Genomic DNA, 25188 nt, shown 5'->3' with positions numbered 1-25188 from the left:
TACCTATTATTTGAGCCAAATACCTATTATTATGGGCGGTTTGAAGGGAGTTTAGGGGACGGAACCTGAAATAGTATCAGCATCCTGCTACGATTTTGTTTAAGCCCCATAATGTCCTTAGTTCCATTTAGTTCCTTTGCCAAAGTAACAATTTTGGCGTGCCAAAAATGGCACACAGCACAAACTCAATCGACTCACAACAAGAACCTTCTTAAATTTTATTTTAAGCTCTTTAAATCTAATTTCCGTTAATAAAAATTCATTTTTATTTCATTTGTCCCAACGTTTCGTCAATTTTTGTTGACATCTACAGGGGATACGTCTATTTAATTAAAATATTACATTAATTTCAAATCTTCATGAAAATATAATTAACTTAAAACAAATAAGGATACATTCACATGCATTTTTTCGTCATAAGCACATTCATTAACAACACGACATTAATTATATTAGAAGCAACTTCAATTTTAATATCATAGATCTTTATATTGCAACACGGTTACTTATACTAATATTGTTTGTGTCCTCTTTCAAGTTCATCGTCCTATCTATTTTTTGTTGTATTCTTAAGCTTTTTAAAGTGTATCTCTTTGTTCTCTTTATATAATATTTTGATAAGTCTGCGCTATGTCCACTTTTCAAAATATGTTGCGCCAAAACTATTTTCTGTGTTCCTTTTTCAGTGTCAGCTCTGTGTCTCCCATTCTTGTTTGCAGCGTTCGTTTTGTTGTTCCTACATATACTAAGTCACATCTTTGTTCTTCAGTTCCCTTACATTCTATTGGGCTGCCCAAAAAGTAATGGCGGATTTTTCAGGTCGGCCAAATGAAGTTGATGATGACCAAATCAAAGCATTAATCGAATTGGATCTTCATGTAACTGAGCGTGAGATAGGAGAGAAGTTAAATATACCAAAATTAACCGTTCATTATCACATAAAAAGTCTTGGACTGGTGAAAAAGCTTGATATTTGTGTACCACATGTATTGAAAGAAATTCATTTAACAAACCGAATCAACGCTTGTGATATGCACCTTAAACGCAATGAATTCGATCCGTTTTTAAAACGAATCATAACTGGAGATGAAAAATGGATTGTTTACAACAACGTTAGTCGAAAACGATCATGGTCCAAGCATGGTGAACCAGCTCAAACCACTTCAAAGGCTGATATCCACCAAAAGAAGGTTATGCTGTCTGTTTGGTGGGATTGGAAGGGTGTGGTATATTTTGAGCTGCTTCCAAGGAACCAAACGATTAATTCGGATGTTTACTGTCAACAATTGGACAAATTGAATACAGCCATCAAGGAGAAGCGACCAGAATTGGTCAATCGTAAAGGTGTCATATTCCACCAGGACAACGCTAGACCGCACACATCTTTGGTCACTCGCCAAAAACTGAGTGAGCTTGGCTGGGAACTTTTGATGCATCCACCATATAGCCCTGACCTTGCACCATTTATTTCGATCTTTGCAGAACTCCTTAAATGGTAAAACTTTCGGCAATGATGAGGCTATAAAATCGCACTTGGTTCAGTTTTTTGCAGATAAAGGCCAGAAGATCTACATATGAACGTGGAATACTAAATTTGCCAGGAAGATAGCAAAAGGTTATCGAACAAAATGGCAATTATATATTTGATTAAAGTACATTCTAAGTTTTATTAAAAATGCATTTACTTTCTTTTAAAAAATCCGCAATTACTTTTTGGGCAACCCAATATTTCGTAAACAACATTGCTTTGTTATTGTTTGTCGATTGGAGTTTTGACGTTGGAAAATATTTTGTTGTTTGTTTAACTTGCTCTGTATGCATATTTTATGTTGTTTGTTTTGGTCATTAAAGTTCTTAAGCTTTTGTTATCTGTTAATCCAGGGATGTATTTGAAGCTACAATATCGCTTGGTATCTTCATTCGTTGTAGGGTTGCCATAAGTGCTGTTTAGTTTGCGTTTTATTTCGTCGTTTAGTTTATTAATTCATTTGGGTGGAAAACTATTGGTTTTTAAAATTTTGGTTATTGTTTTGAAATTCATGATTCTACCAAATGCCATAGTCTTCTGGTACCAATCAAATTGTATTGAGGTGTTATTTCTCCTTTTTTTGTATCCAGATATGCTATATGATTGTCCCTTTGTATTTCAAATGTAAATTGTATTCTCTGGTTGTATTTGTTAAAAATGTCATGTATCTTATCTAATTCATAATTCTTAATTATCAATAGCGTGTCATCTACATATTTGCATATGAATTTCATTTTTTTTATGTTATTTAAATCATGTATAGCATTGTCAAGAAGATCGTCTAAAACTATATATTCTATTGTAGAGGAAAGAGGGTTTCCCGTTGGCACTCCAAATATCTGGTGGCATATTTCATTGTCGTAGTTAAAATAGTTGTTATCTTTGAGGCAGTAATTGAGTATTTGTAAGAATTTTGTTTTGGATATATTTGTGTGTGTTTTGTTAATGTCCCATTTATTCATCATTAGTTTGATGGCCAAGTTTACCGGTATATTTGTAAAGAGGGAAATAACGTCAAAGGAAACAAGAATTTCATCTTCTTCAATTATTGTGTCCTTGAGTCTTTGTTTCAATTCTATGAAGTTTTTGAATTTCCGATGTATTTAGGTAATTTATAGCATGTTAGGTTTATGTATTTTTGGCAATGTAGTGATTTCTTCTCCCATTGATTAATTATATTTGTTTTATGAAGTTCTGTGATTAAGTTGATGTTCGATTTTTGTAATTTTGTGGTAAGATCTAATCTTAATTTCCTGTAAGTATCATTATCATTCAGTAGTTTTTTTATTTTCTGCTTGTAGTCCTTTTTATACATAGCCACTGTCTTATTTCCCTTGTCTGCTTGTGTTATTATAATATCGTTGTGTTTAATAAGAAATATTGAAGCCTTCTGTGTATAGTCAAAATGAATTTCTCTATTGGACTCTTTTTCAAGTGTCTTTTAAAGTTGGTAGCCCTATTTCCTACTTTTGTTCTACATTTCTCTTTGTCATTCTCTTCTGACAGAATGCATACATTCTTCAAAGTCGGTTAGAATGTTTAATGGAGAGAAGTTCTTGTTGTCAACCGGCATTGCAAACTTTTTGCCAAGTGACAGTATCCATATGTATTCTATTGGTAATTGTATGTCCGTTCTGTTTTCGAACCATTCGTCGTTAAATATTATGCCATACTCGTTAAATTGTCTTTCCTTCATCTTATTTATCTTCACCTGTTGTGTCCCACTGATCTTCTTTGAGATCTCTATTGATCGTGTTTTTGATTTCTTTATGAATGACGTAGCGTCAGATGTTGAAAGTATATTCATAGTACCAATTTCCAATTTAAATATCTTGTTTTTCGTTGACTTGATATCCGCATTCGCCTGTAATATCTCAAGATTCAAGATATTCTTGTGGAATTATTTCTCCGTTTATGTGTTGTTGTATGGTTCCGTAATCATGTCATGTCATGTCAAAAGAAATTTCAGCCTTTCCGTCAGTTGTGATAGTATCCGCATTTCATTGCAATAGTCTTTCATCGTACTGCAAGTTGTCTGGCCATATTTCAAAACTAAAAAGCAAAAGTTTTCCACCCAAATTAATTAATAAATTTTTCGACGAAATACAACGCAAACTAAACAGCACTTATGGCAACTCTAGAACAAATGAAGAAACCACACGGGAGAACACAGAGCTGACATTGAAAAAGGAACACCGAAAACAGCTTTGGCGCAACATATTTTGAAAAGCGGACATAGGGCAGACTTAGAAAATGTCAAAATCTTGTATATAAAAATCAATTTGTGTTTGTTTGTGTGCTCCCCTTAGACTCAGAAACGGTTGAACCGATTTTCTTGAAATTTTCACTGATGGTGCATAATGATCTCGTGGTGAAAATAGGGTACTATATTTTTTTTGATATCTGAAGGGGGAGCGGATACTCCCCCTTACCCTAATTTTCAGAAACGCCAGATCTCGGAGATGGGTGGTGAAATTTAAGCGAAATTTTGTGTGCTCTCTTATAGTAACCTACAAACAAAAATTTTATTTCAGTAAATTGGCTGAATATAGGGGACATATGAGTCAAATATATATAAACCAGAATGGGTTTGCAAGTGGAGAACACCAAAGTTTTTTCCATTTTCTTTTATAAAAAAGTTGGCTTGTATTGTTTTGGTGTATATATAAACCCAATTTAAATTGATAAATAAGTATATTTTTCAAATTTCACTTAAAACGCATCTACAATATTTCCTCTTTACAAAAGAAAAAATTCGAAGGTTTTTGCAAGTCTTTTCAATAAAGACCGACCAATGAAATGATTAGCATTTCAAGTAAATCCTTTTGATAACTTTAACATCAAAACATTTGTCGATACAGCTGAAAGAGATGAGTAACATCGATGGAACGAAACTGAAAATGAAATTAAAACAGGCAAGGAACTATAAAAGTGAAAGAGATGGAACTAGTCGCTCCATGTAGGAATCATTGGTACTAGTTTGGTCCGGAACGACACAAGAAGGTGAAGGTAACCCTATCAAGGTATTTAGGACAGTGGGTCTAGATCAGATCCACAGTAATTATTTTAATGTCCCCCACCATAGGATGGGCGTATAGTAATTTCGTCATTCTGTTTGTAACACCTCGAAATATGCGTCTGAGACCCCATAAAGTATATCAGCCCAATATTGAAGACTCCCTGGGAATAAACTCCCAGGGATTTTATTTAATTGAATGGGAATTTCGAAATCTCGAAAACAGCTGTTTTGCTTCAACTGTTTTATTTTGGCTAAACATTTCACTATTATTTTTTGGAAAAAGACCATAAAATGGAAAAATAAGCAAAAAAGTTATAAAGGTTGATAAAAAAGTTTACAAAACATGTTTACTGTTCCTTTTGTAATGTTTGTTTTAATTTTTGTATTTTAATAGTGCACAATTATGGCCTACAGCTTGTCACCATATTAATGTATTGTGATAACAACTTTCCGTCTTCATCCAACAATCATAGACAGATTAATTGTGTTGTCCCTGGTTGCATGCGGGGCACACATCCTGCATGTTGGCGTTTTCCCTTGCCAAAACGAGTTAAGGTGGCTAAATCGTATGAATGCTGTGGTGGTTTGCCTGATACGCCATTTTATTTAAAGGCCTACTTTTATGGAACTAGAACTTGAAGATCTAATCGACATTTCCGGACGGCGGCCGCTTTTCTTGGTGGTTGGGACGGCTGCTGGACATAGTACTGCCGGAAAGCGACTTATGGATTTATTCTTACTTCTGTGGAGTAAATGCTGCCAAATGTGGCGCCATGTATCTTTGAATAATTGCCCACTAACATTCCATTAAGAAACAGGTAGAAGACTTCTTGCACATCATTGAGTGCCGCCCGATTCTACTTTAAGCTCAATGATAAAGGATCTCCTTTAAGTATCCGACTCTGAACGGAGTGCCAATGAAATTGAAAAACTTAAGAAAATCTTCTATGGTGTGTACATAACGTATTTAAACCGGGAGAACCTAACAAATTTTGTACTTGTTTTTGATGAAAAAGTAAGAAATAATTTCCATATATTCTAAATTGTTCGTAAGTAATAAGAAGTGGAACCATTTTTTTATAAAAACATAAAATTCACAATTTTTTATTCTAACTCCCTTTCATTTGTTTGGGGGAATTTTTCCTCATTCTCCCTTTTATAACGATTCAGAATAGCTACTTTTTTTCCCCTGGGAGAGATTTTCCTTTTTCGAAGTTTGTTTAGAATAAGGGAAAGGGGATTAGGGAAAAAACTCCCAGTAAATTGTTATTCAGTATAGGGGAAAAGGGAGCAGGGAATAAACACCCAGGGAATTGTTATTCAGTATAGGGCTGTATATAAAAATCCGTGCGGATATCAGAACTTACGCCCTTTTTACCGAAATTTAACTAAATCGGATAATAATTGTGCACTCTAGTGGCTCAAGAAGTCAAGACGCCAGATCAATTTGATTTGATCAGTTGTTGAAAGTCATAACAAAACACCTCATGCAAACTTCAGCCAAATCGGATAATTATTGCGCCCTCTAGTGGCTCAAGAAGTCAAGACCCCATATCGGTTTATATGGTAGCTATATCAGGTTATGGACCTATTTCAACTATTCTTAACACAGTTGTTGGAAGTCATAACAAAACACCACGTGCAACATTACAGCCAAATCGGATAGGAATTGCGCACTCTAGACGCCCAAGAAGTCAAGACCCCAGATAGGTTTATATGACAGCTATATCAGGTTATGGACTGATTTGAACCATCCTCAGCACAGTTGTTGGAAGTCATAATAAAACACCTCATGCAAAATTTCAGCAAAATCGGATAAGAATTGTGCCCTCTAGCGGCTCAAGAAGTCAAGATCCCACATCGTTTTATATGACAGCTATATCAGGTTATGGACTGATTTGAATCTACCTCAGCACAGTTGTTGGAAGTCATAATAAAACACCTCATGCAAAATTTCAGCCAAATCGGATAAGAAGCGGCTCAAGAATTCAAGATCCCAGATCGGTTTATATGGCAGCTATATCAAAACGTGGACCGATATGACCCATTTACAATCCCAACCGACCTACACCGGAGTATTTGTTCAAAATTTCAAGCGGCTAGCTTTACTCCTTCGAAAGCTAGCGTTCTTTCGACAGACAGACGAACGGACGGACATGGCTAGATCGACTTAAAATGTCATGACGATCAAGAATATATATACTTTATGGGGTCTTAGACGAATATTTCGATGAGTTACATACAGAATGACGAAATTAGTATACCCCCATCCTATGGTGGAGGGTATAAAGAAACAACATTAAACAAACTAATAAAACTTCAATTAAAAACAAGTGAAAGCGTGCTAAGTTCGGCTGGCCGAATCTTATATACCCTCCACCATGGATTGCATTTCTCGAGTTATTTTCCCGGCAACTCTTCTTAGGCAAAAAAGGATATAACAAAAGATTTGCTCTGCTATTAGAGCGATATCAAGATATGGTCCGGTTTGGACCACATTTAAGTTATTTGTTGGAGACCTGTGTAAAATGTCAGCCAATTCGAATAAGAATTGCGCCCTTTGGGGGCTCAAGCAGTAAACTAGAGAGATCGATATGGGCGCTGTATCAGGCTATAGGCCGATTCAGACCATAATAAACACGTATGTTTATGATCATGAGAGGATCCGTCGTACAAAATTTCAGGCAAATCGGATAATAATTGCGACCTCTAGAGACTCAAGAAGTCAAGATCCCAGATCGGTTTATATGGCAGCTATATCAGGTTATGAACCGATTTGAACCTTATTTGACACAGTTGTTGAAAGTAAGAATAAAATACGTCATGAAAAAATTTCAGCCAAGTTGGATAGGAATTGCCCTCTAGAAGCTCAAGAAGTCAAGTCCCCAGATCTTTATATGACAGCTATATCAGGTTATGATCCGATTTGAACCATTCTTGGCACAGTTGTTGGATATCATAACAAAATACTTCGTGCATTCATACAGATCAGATAAGAATTGCGCCCTCTAGAGGCTCAAGAAGTCAAGACCCAAGATCGGTCTATATGACAGCTTTATCAGGTTATGGACCGATTTGAACCATACTTGGCACAATGGTTGGATATCATAACAAAACACGTCGTGCAAAATTTCATTCCGATCGGAAAGAATTGCGTACGCTAGAGTCTCAAGAAGTCAAATCCCCAGATCGGTTTATATGGCAGCTATATCAAAATATGGACCGGTTTAAACCATACTTAGCGTAAGTGATATCAAAACACTACGTGCCAAATTTCAGTCAAGTTGGACCAGAATTGCGCCCTCTAAAGACTTAAGAAGTCAAGACCCCAAGATCGGTCTATATGGCAGCTATATCAAAACATGGACCGGTATGGCCCGTTTACAATCCCAACTGACCTACACTGACGGTTAGCGTGCTTTCGACAGACAGACGGACGGACGGACATGGCTAGATCGACATAAAATGTCACGACGATCAAGAATATGTATACTTTATGGGTTCTCAGACTAATATTTCGAGTAGTTACAAACAGAATGACGAGATTAGTATACCCCCATCCTATGGTGAAGGGTATAACAATAGAACTTGTATCACAGAGTTAGGAAATGTTTTGATCTTTAAATGAGCAATCCATTCATACTGACTTTGCCTTTTATACTGGTATTAAGGAGTTGTGAATTGTATCTTCTTTCTCAACAATTTTAGTTTTTCCCTCAATTTTCAAATTGTCAAGTTTCTCAGTGCATTCCTCCGTAGTTGTCTTACTGACTGCTTTTCCATTTGCATCCTCTTGATCATTGTTTGTCAATTCTTGGATTTTAGTTTTTAGCATATTAAGTCTGACCTAGTTTATTTATTTGAAGTTTTTAACATGTCCTCAAACGATTTTGTTAAAGCCAGCTCCAGATACGGTTCTGGCTTATTTTTAAGAGAACATTAAGAAAACCTTGGAAATCCTACTTTATCTTCTCCATGTCATGTTTTATTTCCTCTTTATAATTAGCTCCAAAATTTCGCGTATTTACTTTACTTTAATTGGCTATGACGGAATATTTGTTCAACTAGCCAAGCGCCTCGATCTTCTGCGCTCATACTAAAATCTCTGACACCAAGTTTCGAGGTGTCTCCCACCACTTGATCTTTCCATCGGGCTTTTGGTCTTCCCGGTTTGCGTGTACCACCGTGTTTGCCTTCAAAAGACTTCATTGCTGGAGCTTCTTCATCCATTCTGACAACATGACCTAGCCAACGCAGCCGTTGTATTTTGATGCGTGTAACTATGCTATCGTCGTCATACAGCTCGTGGTTCATACGTCGCCTATATTCTCCATTATCACAAACTGGTACATATATATTTTACGAAGAATCTTTCTCTCAAATACTTCAAGCACTACCTCATCTGCTTTCACAAGTACCCATGCTTCAGAACCATATAACAGCACCGGTAGTATCAGTGTCTTGTATTGTGTAATCTTCGTCCGTAGGGGGATGGCATTGTCTCTAAATTGCTTAGTTAGTCCAAAATAGCATCTGTTTGCCAGTATTATTCTTCGCTTTATCTCAAAACTGGTGTCATTCGTTTCGGTTAAGGCAGTGCCGAGGTAGATAAAGTTACTGACTGTCTCAAAGTTGTGGTTCCCAACTTTCTCCATTTTCTTTATCTGCTCGGTTGTGCAAGGCTTTTTGGGAGATGAAACTATCCATTTCGTCTTATCTCCATTTACTGCCAGACCCATTTTCACTGACTCTCTTTCGATTCTTTCAAAGGCTGCAGTTACTACTTCCGGTGACCGACCTATGATAACGATGTCATCGGCATAGGCGAGTAGCATGTGTTCTCTTGTGATTAGTGTGCCATATCTATTCACATCTGCAGCTCATATTCTTACTGAGGAACGCGTATCGGCAAGTGTCATCCTGCAGAGTCTTATTAATTTTGCAGGGATGCCAAACTCAGACATGGCTTGAAATACCTTTGAACGTAAAGGAGTATCGAAGGCGGCTTTGTAGTCAACAAAAAGATCGTAGGTGTTGATTTGTCCTTCTCGGGTCTTTTCTAGGATTTGGCGTAGCGTGAATATCTGGTCCAGGGTCCTGGATTTACCAGGTTTAAAGCCGCATCGATAGGGCCCAATTATCTCATTGACTTTAGGTTTTAATCTTTCACACAGTACGCTCGAGAGTATCTTTTATGCGATGGGGAGGAGACTTATTCCTCTTAGGTTGGCACATTCCGTCTTGTCTCCTTTCTTGTGTACGTGTAGCTGATGCAAGCGCCTTATCAGCGTGTCGCCTCCGGTCTTAAACAGTTCAGTGGGTAACCCGTCGGCTCCTGCTGCCTTGTTGTTCTTTAGTCGTGTATCCTCTTCGCCCGCCAACATCGGACACTAGCAGTTGGGTAAAATGTTCTTTCCATATCCTTAGCATGTTATCTGTGTCAATTACCAGATTTCCTTCTTTGTCCCTGCAGGAGGATGTGCCTGCACCAAAACCATCGGTTTGATGTTTAATTCTTTGGTAGAATTTCCGGACTTCATTCTGACTCCTGTACGTCTCAATTCGCTCACACTTACGTCTTTCCATTTCCATTTTCTTTCTGCAGAATAGACGTTTCTCCTCTCTCATTTTGCTACTGATTGCAGGGTTGCTCTATATACCGCATTCTTGCCTTCAGTATCATCTCGACACTCTTGGTCGTACCATGGGTTTCTTGGAGGAGGCTTTCGGTACCCACGTACGGATTTCGCGGCATTTTCCATGGAATGGGCAATAGTTTGCCATATCATCGGAACAATAAGTACTTTCATCAAGCAGTTGGGTTAGTCGAGATCGTAATTTCCTCGTCATGTTCAAACGGGTGCGAACCTTTGCTGCAAAAAAGTAATGATCCGAATCTATATTCGCTCCACGGATCGATCGTACATCTAACACGCTGTGGAGTATGCCGTTGCCATCTGTTGTGTTTGCAGCTTTTCAATATCTAGCTTCCGTGCAGTGTCAGATTGTACTTTACTCGTCATGTTCAAACGGGTCCGAACCTTTACTACAACATGGTAATGGTCCGAATCTATATTCGCTCCACGGATCGATCGTACATCTAACACGCTGGATGAATGCCTTCCATCTATCACAAGGTAATCAATTTGGTTCCTCGTGTTTTTATCGGGTGACAGGCATGTGGCTTTGTGAATATTTTTATGTTGAAATCTGGTGCTTCTTAGTACCATGTTTTTTGCCGTGGCGAAATCTATCAGCCTCAACCGGACGTTATCTTGTGGAAGCTAAACTTTCCGACTGTTGGACCAAAAATGTCTCCCTTCCCTATCTTTGCATAAAAATCTCCCAGAACAATTTTAATATCATAGGCGGGTCATCGGCTCTCTAGGCGCTCGTAGAAAATATCCTTGGTCTGTTCGTCTTTGCCTTCCGTCGGGGCATGGGCACAAATGAGTCTGATGTTAAGGAATTTGGCTTCTGTGCGGATTGTGGCTAGCCTCTCATCCACCGGAGTAAAGCTGGAGATAAGGTGTTTCAGTCTCCGACTAACCACAAATCCACAGCCAAATTCATGCCTCGTGTTATGGCAGCTTTAGTGTAGTTCGTCAACGTTTGGTGTTGTAGTGACGTCATTCCCAGTCCATCGCACTTCCTGTAAGGCGGTAATATCTGCCTTGTACTTCTCTAATACATTCGCCAACGCGTATACTGCACCTTCTCTATAAAGAGTGCAGACATTCCAGGTGCAAATCCGCAAATCATGGTCCTTTTTTCGCTTGCGTGGGTCGTCAACGTTGGAGGGGGGTCCGTTTTTACTATTCCATTTCGCTTATTATAAGGTTTATTTTGAATTTTCAAGTTTCGATGAATAAGCGAACAAATCTACTGACAAAACGATGGTGGTCTAGACAAATCGAGTTTCATGTGAAATTTCCTCACTAGACTTTTCCACTTACTAAACCGTTAGATAGTTTGGCACAAAAGCGGTTTTGCTAAAATTGCATCTTTGGGGTTTTCACTCTGAGTTTCATTTGAAATATCCTAACTAGTCTTTTGCACTCCCTAAACCGTTTTCGCGCCAATTTGGTATTAGAAAAGTTGCTGTGGTCAGAATCATAGTTTAGTTTAACTCAAATAAAAGTACAATAGAACGTATTTTCCATCTCCAATGCAAATATTACCATCACAGTCAGTCAGTCAGGTGGTATTGTTGTAAGTTCAATTCATTCGCTAGAGTGCTAGAGTTCATTTTGGTGGAGAGGGCGACGGGGAGACGGACTGAATATATGCGTTTAGCAGTTTGCACCTACTATTATGCGTTAAAAGACTTATGCATTTATTATGATAACATTTATTTCCACTCATGATTTTTTGGACTAATTCATCGCGTGATATTGCAAGTTTATGTAAATATATCTTTATAAGCCTTCCATGTTTTACAAGTGTCCCTAAATTCGATATTGTTTTGAATTAAAAATGATTCAATTTCATCCGCATATTATAATATCCTGTGCAACTGATATTATTAAGAAATTCTTGTGCACTTTTAAGTCGTTCATTCTTTGCGTGAATTCCTTCTTCGTCAAAGCAAAGTAACTTTATAATATTATATATTCCTTTTATGAACTTTATTACCACATTTCCATTGAATTTGCCTATTTTTGCCTTGTCAATGCCTTCTTGAACTGCTTGCGCCGATTGGTTATTAAACAGTTCACAGGAAATTTTTTTTCCATTTAGGATTCCCTATGACATATTTTTGGAATTGTAAGCTTCCTGATCGGAACATGTTTAATATACATTTCATTAAATGATCAACGCAAAAAATTCCATTTATTTTGGTACAATTTATTTTTAAAATCATATATATAATAACACCACTTTACTTATGTCTGTAACAACTCATAAGTGGTATGGCTTGGTCGCATACTACAAGCTTCAGATGTAGGCCTACGCTTGTAAGCATTTTATGCGCTTTTTTACTATATCAATACAGTCTTGTGTTTTCAATGATTTGATATGGACATTCGCAATTGGAAGGTACCATCCAGTTTTCAAACCAATTACAAATACTAATCTTTTCAATGGTTCATTTTGTTTGGCATTGCTCGCGTCAAAACTAATGGTGCATATTTTTTCTTCATCTGTTTAGCCAATTGCTTTTTCTTTTAATACATCTAAAGCTTGTTTATGAAAATTATCTTCAGCTATTATGCAAGAACGCCACGACATTACCTCTTCAGAAGATGGTAAAGTGATATGTAAATTTAATCTCATATTTTCATAGCTCTTATGAGAAAAAAAGTAAATGTAATTTTTGAAGAAGTTTTCTGGTTTCTGATTGTGATGTATGATTATTTTTAGTATCACCGACGATAAAACGTGTTAGCAAAATACTTTCTTTGGCAGCTGTATTGCATGGCATAATAACAGTTTTTGAAGCGCAGGGCAATTCTTCTTGAATAACTCTTATATTGCCTTCAGGTTGTGATACTGATCTATGATTGTTATTATTATCAATAATAGATTTTAAACAACATGGCAATTCTTCATTAATTACCTTTACATTGGCTTCAGGTTGTGATCTATGACTATTATCATTTTCACATAAAGGCAGTTCTTGTATTGATTTTGTTTTTCCTATTTGTGATATATGATTATCATTTATCATTCTCATATCATTTTCATATATAAGAATTTCTTGTACTGAAATTATATTTACTTTTTGTGACATGACATGACTATTATCATTTTCACTTAATGGCACTTATTGTATAGATTTTGTTTTGCCTATTTGTGACATATGACTATCATCATTTTCATATATAGGCATTTCTTGCACACATTGTAACCTTAGCAGCTTCTTTTTATGAAAACACATTATGCTAAAGGCATTTTTAGGCATTGCACAAATCCGTAAGTCTTTTTCATTTCTCTGGCAACATTTCTTAAACAAGTCCCTACATATTCTAGAATGTATAGTAATTTTACGTTGAGTTCCTATGCCTTCAAGCCAATGATATCTGATTTTAAATATTCTTGTATTATGTTTTTGAGACAAATGCAAGTAATCTATAATGTGATATTTTCTTTTCTTAATTATTATTATGTTTTCATTATTATTTTAATTTTTTTATTCATTTTATTTTCTTTCACACTCTTTTAACTTTCTTTGTAGTAAATTTTTTCTACTTCATATATCTCTATCTTAATTTAAGTAGACACTGCCTTATATCGGTATAATCAAATTTGTGGTAACACTACCTTATGTAATTGGAATTGATATTCGATTATTCCAAGTTGATTTCCAAAATCGATAACAACCACAAGAAGGAAATCACGTTTTTTTGACTTTTCGAATTTTTGTGTTTTGACTTTCTAAAACACACTTTCACAACCAAATAAAAATGAACAAATTTTGTGAAACAATAGTGGGATGATCCACCAAATAAACAATATTTATATATTGTTCAACAAATAGCTTGAATTTACATCCAAAAAAACACAAACCACCACAAAATGATAAAATAATGATAAATAATAACGAAACGAGAGCAAAAAACGGAGCGAAGCACTGGAGCACTTTTTCGCTTGTTTTTTTTTTTATTATACAATCAAAAATAATCGATATCGTAATAAATCGGATTTAGATTGGTAAATTATATAGGTATCTCCAAACCGTTTGAAATAATATCAACTCGAAGGCCGGATATAAAATTTTTGGATATATAACATTTTTGTTTTTAGGCTGGTCTATATTCGTTTTGAAATCAGCAATATTGTTGTTTTGTTTTCAGTTATATTATCTAAAAAAAGTGCAGTGCAAATGCAAATTTGCCCATGAACATTCCATTAAGGAACAGGGGCAAACTTCTCATATATCTATGAGTGCTGTCCGATTCAAGTTTTAAGCTCATTAATAAGGGACCTCCTTTTTATAGCCGAACAGCGTGCCGCAGTGCGACACCTTTTTTGGGTTTTATATGGCTGCCATACTAAATGATATAGTACCTCACAAATGTCGCCAACATTAGACGAAAAATGTCGCGAAAAGCGAACGTAGTAAATTATTGCGAAATCCGACGGGCTCTTTTCTTTGTCAGACCATTATAATCGAACAACAAAAGAAAACAAAGACAACAGCATTGAAGCAGAGTTAATTCAGCCCATTTCGTGAGCGTTTAATCGCGTTTGCAATAAAAACTGGCGAAAGTTATCCGGACCTGCGCCATGTCGCTACTATTTTGCTCAAAGAAAATTCAAACATGCCGGCGTTATGCGCCATTGTAGATCGCTGGTCAATCCAATTTGCCATTTTTGAAAAATGTCAAAATAAGCTTTCTTTTGCTTCTTTCCCATTTTCAGACGCCTGGGAGGCATGGGAGGCACACGACTCGCTCACGCAGCACCCCACCACGCCACGAACAACGTTACACGCATTACACAGAAGACCTACCAACAACATCAAACCGATCATCCGAACATTACAATTGCAACACGACTGACACAATCCTAGCAACACGCCAACCAACAACAATTCAACAAGCAGACACTATATACGTAGACCCACACTAACCAACAAAAACAACTCGACCAGACACAATATAGCTAGACCCACACCACCCACGCTACCCAAACAACCAATACCCACCAACAAAAACATCACGACCCGTAGAAGACCCATCACGCCACACTCAAACTCAACAAACAGCACCACAAAGATCTACTCCACCCAATTGGATTTTTGGAATGATTTTTATGTTACTTTTTTTATTATTAATTAAAAAAAACTACTAAAAAATGCAATTTAATATGGCTTCTGAATTTTTATATTGTTGATGTGTATCCACAGATTGATTTTCATGTTAATTTTTTTTATTATTTTTTTATTATACATAATATAGAATATATATATTAATAAACTTTTCGTTAATTAAAAAAACTACTACAAAAATTAAATAATATTATTAAATATGAAATATCTTCATAAAAAAATAAATGATGATATCAAATTTTAAATATTATATGTTTAATTATCATATAAGATATCATAAGGTAGCATCGATTAAGGGAGTTTATCAGTTTATCGAAAAATTTCCTTTCCATCATGGCAGACTGAGGTTGGTTTTTGGTTTGGAAAATTAAGTTCGGGCAAAGTGGTAATTATCGCCATTGACCAAGGTGGTAATCGCACAATACCAATACCAATACCAAGTGGTCATGAATTCCTAGAACACAGTCTTTGTTCTTTTGATGCTAAGCGTTTGGTTGGTTGCAATACTCCAGGCTTGCGTATAATAGGAGGCTGCTCCGTTTTCGTTTTTTATTCGGGTAAACCACTCCAATGAGAGGTCCCTCAAATGGGAGCTGTAGGAAAGCCAAATATCAAACGTGCAAACGTGCTCTCAGATAATAGCCTATATACTGTTTTCTGGGCTATTATATTAAATAGAATAGCCCAGAGCGCTTGGAACGCTATTCTACGTTCGGCTATTGGAACGAATATTCTGTCATAGCCAATTAAAGTAAAGTAAGCCCAGAAACCCATTCTGGTACCTGATGATAGTTTTCGCCATGAGCCACGGTGCAATCTGCGGAAGTTGTCATAGTTACCGCGACAGTTCCAGTCATTGGCGTCAAGAGTTTTCATACCCAAAGGACCCAATAAATAAACGAAAATACAAAAGTACACTTTTTGTAATAAATAAATAAATAAATTCTCCAAAATTAGAATGTTTTTGCTTTAATTTGTTTGTTTTGGTAAGTGTTTATTTGTTTGTTTAGGGTAAATTCAAAATGAATAAATGAACGAATTAACCAATTTTCCATTCATTCTCACTTCAGAGAGCGATGAATGGATTTTTGCGTGAATGGAAAGCGGGAACGGATAGAAGCAGGAAGGTTCTATAGTTTCTTTTCGCGATATTTTCGCCGAATACTTTACTTTTAGGTAATAGGTTTTAAAGAGAAATAACTTGCTGATTTCATTCAGTAGGAAATTCACTCACAGCGAAAATGCCTATTAAATTATTGCGAAGTCCGAAGGGCTTTTTTTTTGTCAGATCACAAAAAAGTCAAACAATAACACACAACAAAGACAACAGTACTGAAGCGGAGTTGATTCGCCCCATTTCGTGAGCATTTAATTATATTTGCAATTAAAATTGTGCGAAATTTATCCTGATGCAGCGACATGTTTATAATATTTTGCTCATAGAACTCAGTACCACTTGTACGGAATGTTTTCGCATTATCTTTGTCACCATTTTTTTAAAGTCCGTTTTGACAATTGTCTGTGTTAAAAGTCGAAGTCGGTACTAGGCTTTGTTGTAAAATTTTAATAAAATTATTATTTTATCATTGTCATTTGTGTAGCTTTTCAACGGTGAAAAACGAACATAACCATTATAACAATAAAAAAAAAAATTGCGAAAAAATCAAAATTTCAATAAGTTTGTATTTTCTATTCATATATTTACGCTTTTTTGAAAGAAATAGTAACCAAAATCAAGTAGCCATCATTATTTGAGTCTCCAGTGGTCTTCTACCTACCGAAAATTGTGAAATCTAAAGACTGGTACTACGTTCTTTTTTGTGGAAATATTTCCGAAAATCGTTCTTTCGGTGGTCTGACAAGGTTACGACATTTTATTTGTTTTTGGGTTTCTTTGGCCAAAATGTTGTCATTTACATATAAAAATTAATATGGCATCAAACAATTTATCAGCTGCTTACGTGCACACATATGTGAGTGTGTGGGTCGTACTAAATTTCATGTATGTGGGTATTTTCAACCAAAACCCACTCCTTCGTAATTAATAAATAATGAAACACAAAACAATTTAAAAAGAGACAAATGCAGTATTTCTTTATAAAATTAATTAGATTTTGTAGTATTTTCATTGTTAAGGCTGGTACTACGTTCTTTTTTACAGAAAAATTTTCTAAAGTCGTTCTTTCGGTGGTTTGACAAGGTTGATTTTTTTGGGTTTCTTTGCCCAAAATGTTGCCAAAAATAATATGGCATCAAACAATTTATCAGCTGCTTACGAGCAGTTATGTTTTGTAATTTCAGCCAAAACCCACCCCTTCGTAATCAATATATAATGAAACACAAAACAATTTAAAAAGAGACAAATGCAGAATTTATTTGTAAAAATAATTAGATTTTGCAGTATTTTCACTGTTATAAGGTTAATAAGCACAACTTTCCAAAAGCCTTTGTCAGCATCTTCCACTTTTATCCAAATATTGTTGTTGTAATTGCAAGACCAAATGTCCACCACATTTTCACAAGTCTTATTATTTCGCACAGATTGATTGGATTGCATGTTGTGAAAGAAATATTTATTTTTCTTTCGAGTATATTTACTTATATTAAAAAAATACTTTCTTATTTATGCATATACAAGCACTTTATTTTTTCCAACCAGAGTAAATACTTGTGAGCAACACCACTAACACTAACAAACACTCAATTACAATTAGAAGTTTGGCGATCGCGTTTATTTATCGTAAGAAAATGACTTGTTGTACAGCTTTTAACTTTTCCTTAAGGGTGGCACTACGTTCTGTTGAGTGAAAAAATTTGCCAAATCCGTTTTCTCACTTATTTTAACCGAGATGCCAGATTGGAATTTTTAGTGATTTTAGCGTTTAAAAACGCTATAATCATAAAAACACAACTGGCACCATTGAAAACTGTTAAATAAATATGGTATACATACACATTTGAGTCGTTTATTTTTTGTTCTCGAGGCAAATTTAAATTTGTTTCCAAATTAATAGACTTAGATAGAAATAATAAAGTAATAATTAATAACATTGCAGCATTTGCAATTGCACATGGAGACAAAGCTGAAATAATTATAGACATCTATGAAAAATATTTCTCTCGAATTTCATCGGGCATTATATACTGCCATTGTTATATGTGCTGGATTCAATAACGAAGAACGATAAAATTGGAACATTCATCAATGAAATTGAATCGCGAATAGTTCAGATTTCTATTAATGTGTCCAATAACGTAACTTTATTTATATAATGAAATAAAATTGAAAAATAATTGTGGGTTCATTAAGGTTGACGAACAAACGAGGGAATCATTATACATGGAATTGCAATTTAATTCAAAAGACCCTCTATGAATTAGATCATGAAATAAATTTGCTAGATAATAATTGGCCGATCACTGCGATCTCCCAACTAGAGAATTTCGAAATATTGTTTCTTCAAAATATAATTTTTTTTTGTTTTAAATTCTTATATTACAATGTATATATATGCAAATCAAAGAATAACTCCAGACCTTGGAAACGACGTAGAAGGGAATATGGAGGAAATAAATACTTCTTACACTGAAAATGCATCTCAACCTGATTCGTATGAACCAGATTCGTCTGAATCACAATCGTCCGAATCACATTCGTCTGAATCAGATTCGTCTCAACTAGATTCATTTGAAACCTATATGTCTGAGCCAGATAAAAATGAACCCGATTCATTTCAAAATATGAAATCCAAAGCCATAAACCCTTTCACTACTTATAATCGACGCAATTGCCTCAATGCTTTGGTCTTAGTAGCTGAAGGAGTTTATCAATTCATTTCAATGATTTCGGAAGCACAACCCATACCCCGTGGAGCAAACAGAACATATCTCGCTGACAGAAACTACAAAGGACGCTTTACAACATCTGTAAGTAATTTTCCATGCACTATATATTGCGTTTAATCTTGTTTTAAACAATGAAGCATTTTTTTGACAGTTCGAAGACCTTTTGTAATGCGAACCAAGTTTAAGGAAAATTTTCATATGGATTCAGAAACATTTAGTCTATTAGAGATTGTTGAAAAGAAACTCGTACCCAAAGTAAAACCCATGCTAAGGATGGAATTTCCCAAAGGAAAAATTGGCCATAGTGCTTGAGTAAGTAAAATTAAGAATTATAAAACCTCACCGCAGGCATAAAAAAACCAAGAGAAGGGCACACACTTTACGAGCATAGTTTTGTTTTTAACTGCGTTAGTTTGCCCATCACTGATTTATAGTCACATTGTGTCATTAGGACACCCTCCTTTTGAACAGGCAGTCTGTATTAAAATGTTGTCGGGATCATAAAATATGAAGTTTGGCAACGCGCCCATTTTAACATTTTTAATAAACTTACATGTGCCCACATTCACAAAACTTTGTTCTATAAAGGAATTAAATGTTATGCCATGGATATTGAAGTTCATCCGAAGTTTTTACCCAGCAATTTTTTTAAACAGATTCATAAATTTACACTTTACTATCCTGAAATTGTAAATAGGACGACAGTGTACGTAACAGCATATAAGTCCAACTAAAGTAAGCATAATTAGTCCTAATCTAAAGCTCATTTTAAGTGGTAATAATCGGTGACAGAAGATATTATTGCTAACAATTTAAATAAAAACGACACGATAACAAATATTAAAAAAAAATTTTACGCAAAGCATAATGTGTTGTTGTAACCACATTTGCTTGTGGAGTTGGGGACCCTTATTAAGCAATAACTCGTCATGTCTTATTCCCATGGCAGCCGGTTGTACGTACCGGATTGACCCGATGAAGTCCTTCATCGGCAAGGGCTGCCGCCTCAGTGTACCACACACTGCTACTACAACAACAACAACATGTCTTATTCAGTATCACAGGCATTGAGACTCTCCACTCGATGCCGCTGATTCCACTAAAAATGGTGAACACAAAAAAATCTGTAAAAAACACTGCTGTTGTCAATTTTAGTTAGAAAATTTTACCTCCAAATAACTTCAAACCTAGTGTAAATGGGCTCAGGATATTCGCTAAAATCAATTGGATTTGGGCTCTAGTGTAAACGTGGCTTTACCCCATTGTTGAAAGTTCAAACATTATTTGACAGCTGTTTATTTGCATTTCTACTGCCGCAACAATTTTGCAAAATTTTTGTGTTGTACACTTGCCGATGAAGGTTAGTTGTTTAAGCAATGGACAAAACGTTCCCGAGGCGATCGGTCCTTTGGACCAGAACAAGTTTGCTCACCTATAAAGCTTGACGAGAAGCTGCCTCCACCTGTAAATATGTGGCAACAACCACCACCACGGAGCTGCCTCCACATGTAAATATGTGGCTACAACAACCACCATAGGGTATTGAAATTTTGTACATTTGTTGCAACGCTTTCAAGGAGCGCAGTTAAACCCATTGATTTAGCCATGTACTTCTGTACATATGTATGTTATTGCCATTGAAGTACAAGACGAATTTGTTGTCCGATTATCCCCAAATTTTCATATGCGTCTTTTTGGTCCATGGACGAAAGGTATGTATTTTCGAAATCGGTTCAGATTCAGGTATGGCTCCATTTGTTATGTCATCTTACAATATTTACCCTTTCATGGCTGTAACCACAACGCAACATTTAGCTTAACACGTTGAATTATGTCCCAGAATGCAGATTTAGATATGGTTACCATACGTATATCTCGCTATGTCCTAGATTTTTTGTGCTTAAAGCTAGTGGCGGGCTCGATAGTTTAGGGTACAATATGTCGGCACATGTCAAATTTGTGTCCTTACGTGTGTTTTTATTTATTTTATTTGACAGTCCCCCGCTAGTTTAAAAAAGGAAAAGGTAGCCAAGTTCGGCCAAGCCGAATCTTATATATCCGCCACCATGGGTTACATTTGTCAAGATCTGTGCCCGATATCCCTTAATATGTAAAAGAATCAAGGAAAGGCAAAAGTCCGACAGAGCCGACTATATAATACCCTACACCTGCCTTATAAGAGGAAATTGGGAGCAATAACTTATTTTGAACAGAATTTAGTAAACTTCGGTGGACGTTTTCAGATGGGTTATAAAACAAATATATTAAATTTCGTGCAAATATCTCCAAAATTGTAATAAGCAAATGGGGGGAGGGGGGTATACAGCGGTCAAAAAAAGTATTCATCATTAGCAAAATTGATAATAAATTCACTTATTTTGGGTAATTGAAGAAAATTTAAAGTTAACAAATAATGCAGTTTTATGCAATAGTTTATTTTTCGTAATATGTTTTAAAATAAATTCAAAAAATAAATTTAATTAGCGCAAAAAATGCAATTTTATATAATAACACCAAAAACAGAACAAAAAAAGTATTCATCATTGATGTGCTATCATCAAAGTCAAATTCAAATATTATTTGGGAATCCCCCTTTTCTGTTTTATTTAGTAAAGGAGGCTTTGCCCTTGACAGCAAATATTTAATTTCATTGAAAATATAGTTTTTGTCAAAATGGGTCGTAAGCAAAACGAGGTTTCTGATGAGGTAAAAGTTTTGATAATAAAACACCACAGGAATGGTTTAACTCAAAAAACTATCAGTGAAATATTAAATAGACCACGATCTACTATACAATCCATCATCAGAAAGTGGACAGAAACGAAAACTGTTGACAATAAACCAAGATCTGGTCGACCAAAAGCACTTTCAGTTGGAGATGTGCGTTGGCTAGTGCGGCAAGTTCAGAAAACTCCGAAGACAAATGCGACCATTCTTCGTAAAAACACTATGGAATATTTAGGGAAGGAAGTTACTACGCAAACAATTCGAAATACACTCAAAGGGCATAGTTACAGAGGAAGAACTGCACGTAAGAAGCCCTTTATAAATAAAATAAACCGAGTGAAAAGGCTAAACTTCGCAAAAATGTATGTAAAACAGCCCGAATCATTTTGGAAAACAGTCATTTTTGCAGACGAGAGCAAGTTTAATCTTTTTGGGTGCGATGGAAAGGTCATAGTGTACAGAAAACCAAATACAGAGCTTGAAGAACGAAACACAGTTGCTACTGTAAAACATGGTGGAGGTGGTTTAATGGTTTGGGGGTGTATGGCGGCTTCAGGAGCGGGAAATCTTGAAATTATTAATGGAGTAATGGATCATAAGTATTACATTGACATTTTAAAGAGGAATTTAAAAGATAGTGCTGTAAAACTTGGGCTTGGTAATAACTTTCAATATTATCAAGATAATGACCCCAAACATTCTGCTTTAAATACCAAGATGTGGATGCTGTATAACTGCCCCAAAGTCATTAAAACTCCTCCTCAAAGTCCCGACTTGAACCCAATTGAACATCTTTGGGAACATCTCGAACGCAAATTGAGAACGTGCAATTTTTCGAGCAAGAGTCAAATGCAACAGGTGATAATGGAGGAATGGACTAATATAGACCAAAATATAACCGCTAAATTAGTCCAATCGATGTCAAACCGTTTAAAAGAAGTTATAAGACGCGGTGGTCGAATAACAAAGTATTAATTTTTTTAAATTATGTTATTTATTTTTTTGTTTTTTTGCAATGATGAATACTTTTTTTGTTTAATTTTTTGTGTTCAGCTGTAAAATGGCCCTTTTTGTTCCAATAAATACTATTTTTTTCTTTAAAAACAATGAAATTGTGTACATATATATCACACAAGCACTACTGCATCATTAGTTTAATATGTTTTTATTCCAATTGTCTTTTGTAGACTTATTAAAAAAAAAACATTGAATGATGAATACTTTTTTTGACCGCTGTATATGCTTTAAAAAATGTTTGCTTCTAAATAAACTTTTGTTGTAGATTCACCCAGCACTATAGATTAAGTAAAGATGCTTTTAAATATATTCTGGAGGAGCTCGAGGAAAATCTGCCGCCATCAAAAACATCGTCCGGAATTCCAACAATTTTAAAATGTCATTGCGTCCTTTGAAATTTTGACAAAGCCACACGCAATTGTCCTGTTATATTGCATTTTGTTGAGCAAAATCTCGTGTTGATTTTTGTTCACACTTCGGCTCCTAAACATTTTAAATAAGGCATTATTGTTCTAATAAAACCACACAAATACTTACATGTTTAAAGCAACTCCCCAGCAAAAACGATGTGAACAAATTTATGGGAAAAAGCAAATATTTTTTGGGAAATACCAAGTTTACGACAAGGGGATTTTTTGTTTGATGTGAATGAGTTATCATTCCCCTTTGAATTATCACAAAAAGGGAAAACATTTTATGGGAAAATTTGTTAACGGTTGCAAATTAGCGGAATGGGAAAATATTTCGAGGATGGATGAGTCGGTAACGTTAATTCGAAATCGAATAATGGAATATTTCAATTCGGACGTGGGGTCGATTCCATGGCAGAGAAGAGGTGCATTATTGGAATTATTATTTTTTAGTTGGAAAAGTGTTTTTGTTTTATAATAAATAAGTAATTGAATTAAAATGTAAATGTGTTCATGCCCAGGAAATTAAAAAAGTTAATTTTTTTTTAAATTAATTTGAAAGATATTCACTCCTATCGCCAAAAATTTGTGGAATTTTTATTCCCATGAGATCCGAATTCCCCTCGAAAGGGTTTTTACAATCGTTTAACTCACGCGAAATGTTTGTTCCCTTCTTTAATCAGCTGTTACAAGTTTTGTAAGGCTATCAGTGCATGCTGAATGAAAGTAAAATACAAAAAAATTGGCATTGAATAAAAAGAGAAAATGTGGGAATCGGAGCAATATTGTTGCTTCAGGAGGAAGAAACTGTGCAGCATCGTATCATCCGCAGACGTGTGCGAGATGCATCTAACCCCTTGGCATTACCCCATACATTGTATGTTACCTAAATGCAATAAAAAGTGTTTGCTTCTAAATAAACTTTTGTTGTAGATTCACCCAGCACTATAGATTAAGTAAAGATGCTTTTAAGTTTATTCTGGAAAAGCTCGAGAAAAACCGACCGCCATCAAAAACATCGTCCGCAATTCCAACAATTTTAAAATAATGTGCCTGTCTGCGATTCTTTGTAGAGGGTGGGTACCAGAAAAGAGTAGGTAGAGATTACGAAGTTGGAATGGCGCAGTCAACGTTCAGCGAAGTGCTCACACAAGTTTTAAATGTAATGGAGCGAACTTTATGCTGTAAGTGGATCACCTTTCCGACCGAGGAATAGAGTCGAGTGACAGCGCAAGTTTTCTATCGTAAATTTGGAATACCAGGCGTTCTGGGATGTATTGGTGGTACTCACATCAATATATTGGGTTGCCCAAAAAGTAATTGCAGATTTTTCATATTGTCGGCGTTGACAAATTTTTTCACAGCTTGTGACTCTGTAATTGCATTCTTTCTTCTGTCAGTTATCAGCTGTTACTTTTAGCTTGCTTTAGAAAAAAAGTGTAAAAAAGTATATTTGATTAAAGTTCATTCATTTATTAAAAATGCATTTACTTTCTTTTAAAAAATCCGCAATTACTTTTTGGGCAACCCAATAATAGGTCCAATGGAAAATAAACACTTATACTTCAACCGGAAAGGACACTATAGCCTAAATACCACGTTTTTAAGTAAGTTTTCTTTTTTCTTTTTGTATTTATAATTAAAATAGAATTGGTGTTTAGATATGTGATAGCAGAATGAATATAACATTTGTTGATGCTACACATCCTGGAGCCTGTCATGATTCTTTTATATGGAATACGAGCGCTTACTATACTGTCATGGAGCAAAATTATATACAAAAATGATCTCAAACATGGATATAAGGTGAGTCAACATATGAAATATGCTATATAATAAGAGCTAATGCATTTGTATTATATTTTCT

General features: G+C 35.4%; 1 protein-coding gene and 2 long non-coding RNA genes across 4 annotated transcripts in view; 2 read left to right on the top strand and 1 right to left on the bottom strand.

The window, feature by feature from the left end:
* Nucleotides 1-4231: 4231 nt before the first annotated feature.
* LOC131994709 (uncharacterized) lies at nucleotides 4232-15404 on the top strand. The gene is made up of 3 exons (XR_009396869.1): nucleotides 4232-4551; nucleotides 4942-5562; nucleotides 14913-15404. It is a non-coding gene; the product is annotated as an uncharacterized LOC131994709 (long non-coding RNA).
* A 2948-nt stretch (nucleotides 15405-18352) lies between these two features.
* The window catches only part of LOC106094201 (acyl-protein thioesterase 1), a 60060-nt gene continuing 53224 nt past the window's right edge, over nucleotides 18353-25188 (top strand). Inside the window, exons 1-3 of one of the 2 annotated variants that reach the window (XM_059361518.1) lie at nucleotides 18353-18576; nucleotides 18632-19248; nucleotides 19319-19479. The gene's annotated coding sequence lies outside the window, so the exon portion shown is untranslated. Of the gene's footprint in view, nucleotides 19249-19318; nucleotides 19480-25188 lie in introns of both variants that reach the window. The other variant, XM_013261403.2, reaches the window with a different exon arrangement.
* LOC106094202 (uncharacterized) lies at nucleotides 23044-23860 on the bottom strand. Its single transcript, XR_001222508.2, has 2 exons — nucleotides 23449-23860; nucleotides 23044-23394 (listed from the first exon to the last, which is right to left on the bottom strand). It is a non-coding gene; the product is annotated as an uncharacterized LOC106094202 (long non-coding RNA).

This window comes from Stomoxys calcitrans, chromosome 1 (genome assembly GCF_963082655.1).
Source record: "Stomoxys calcitrans chromosome 1, idStoCalc2.1, whole genome shotgun sequence".
NCBI lineage: Eukaryota > Metazoa > Arthropoda > Insecta > Diptera > Muscidae > Stomoxys > Stomoxys calcitrans.
The sequence above is the reverse complement of the archived record's forward strand: the minus strand, read 5'-3'. Positions and strand labels throughout refer to the sequence as shown.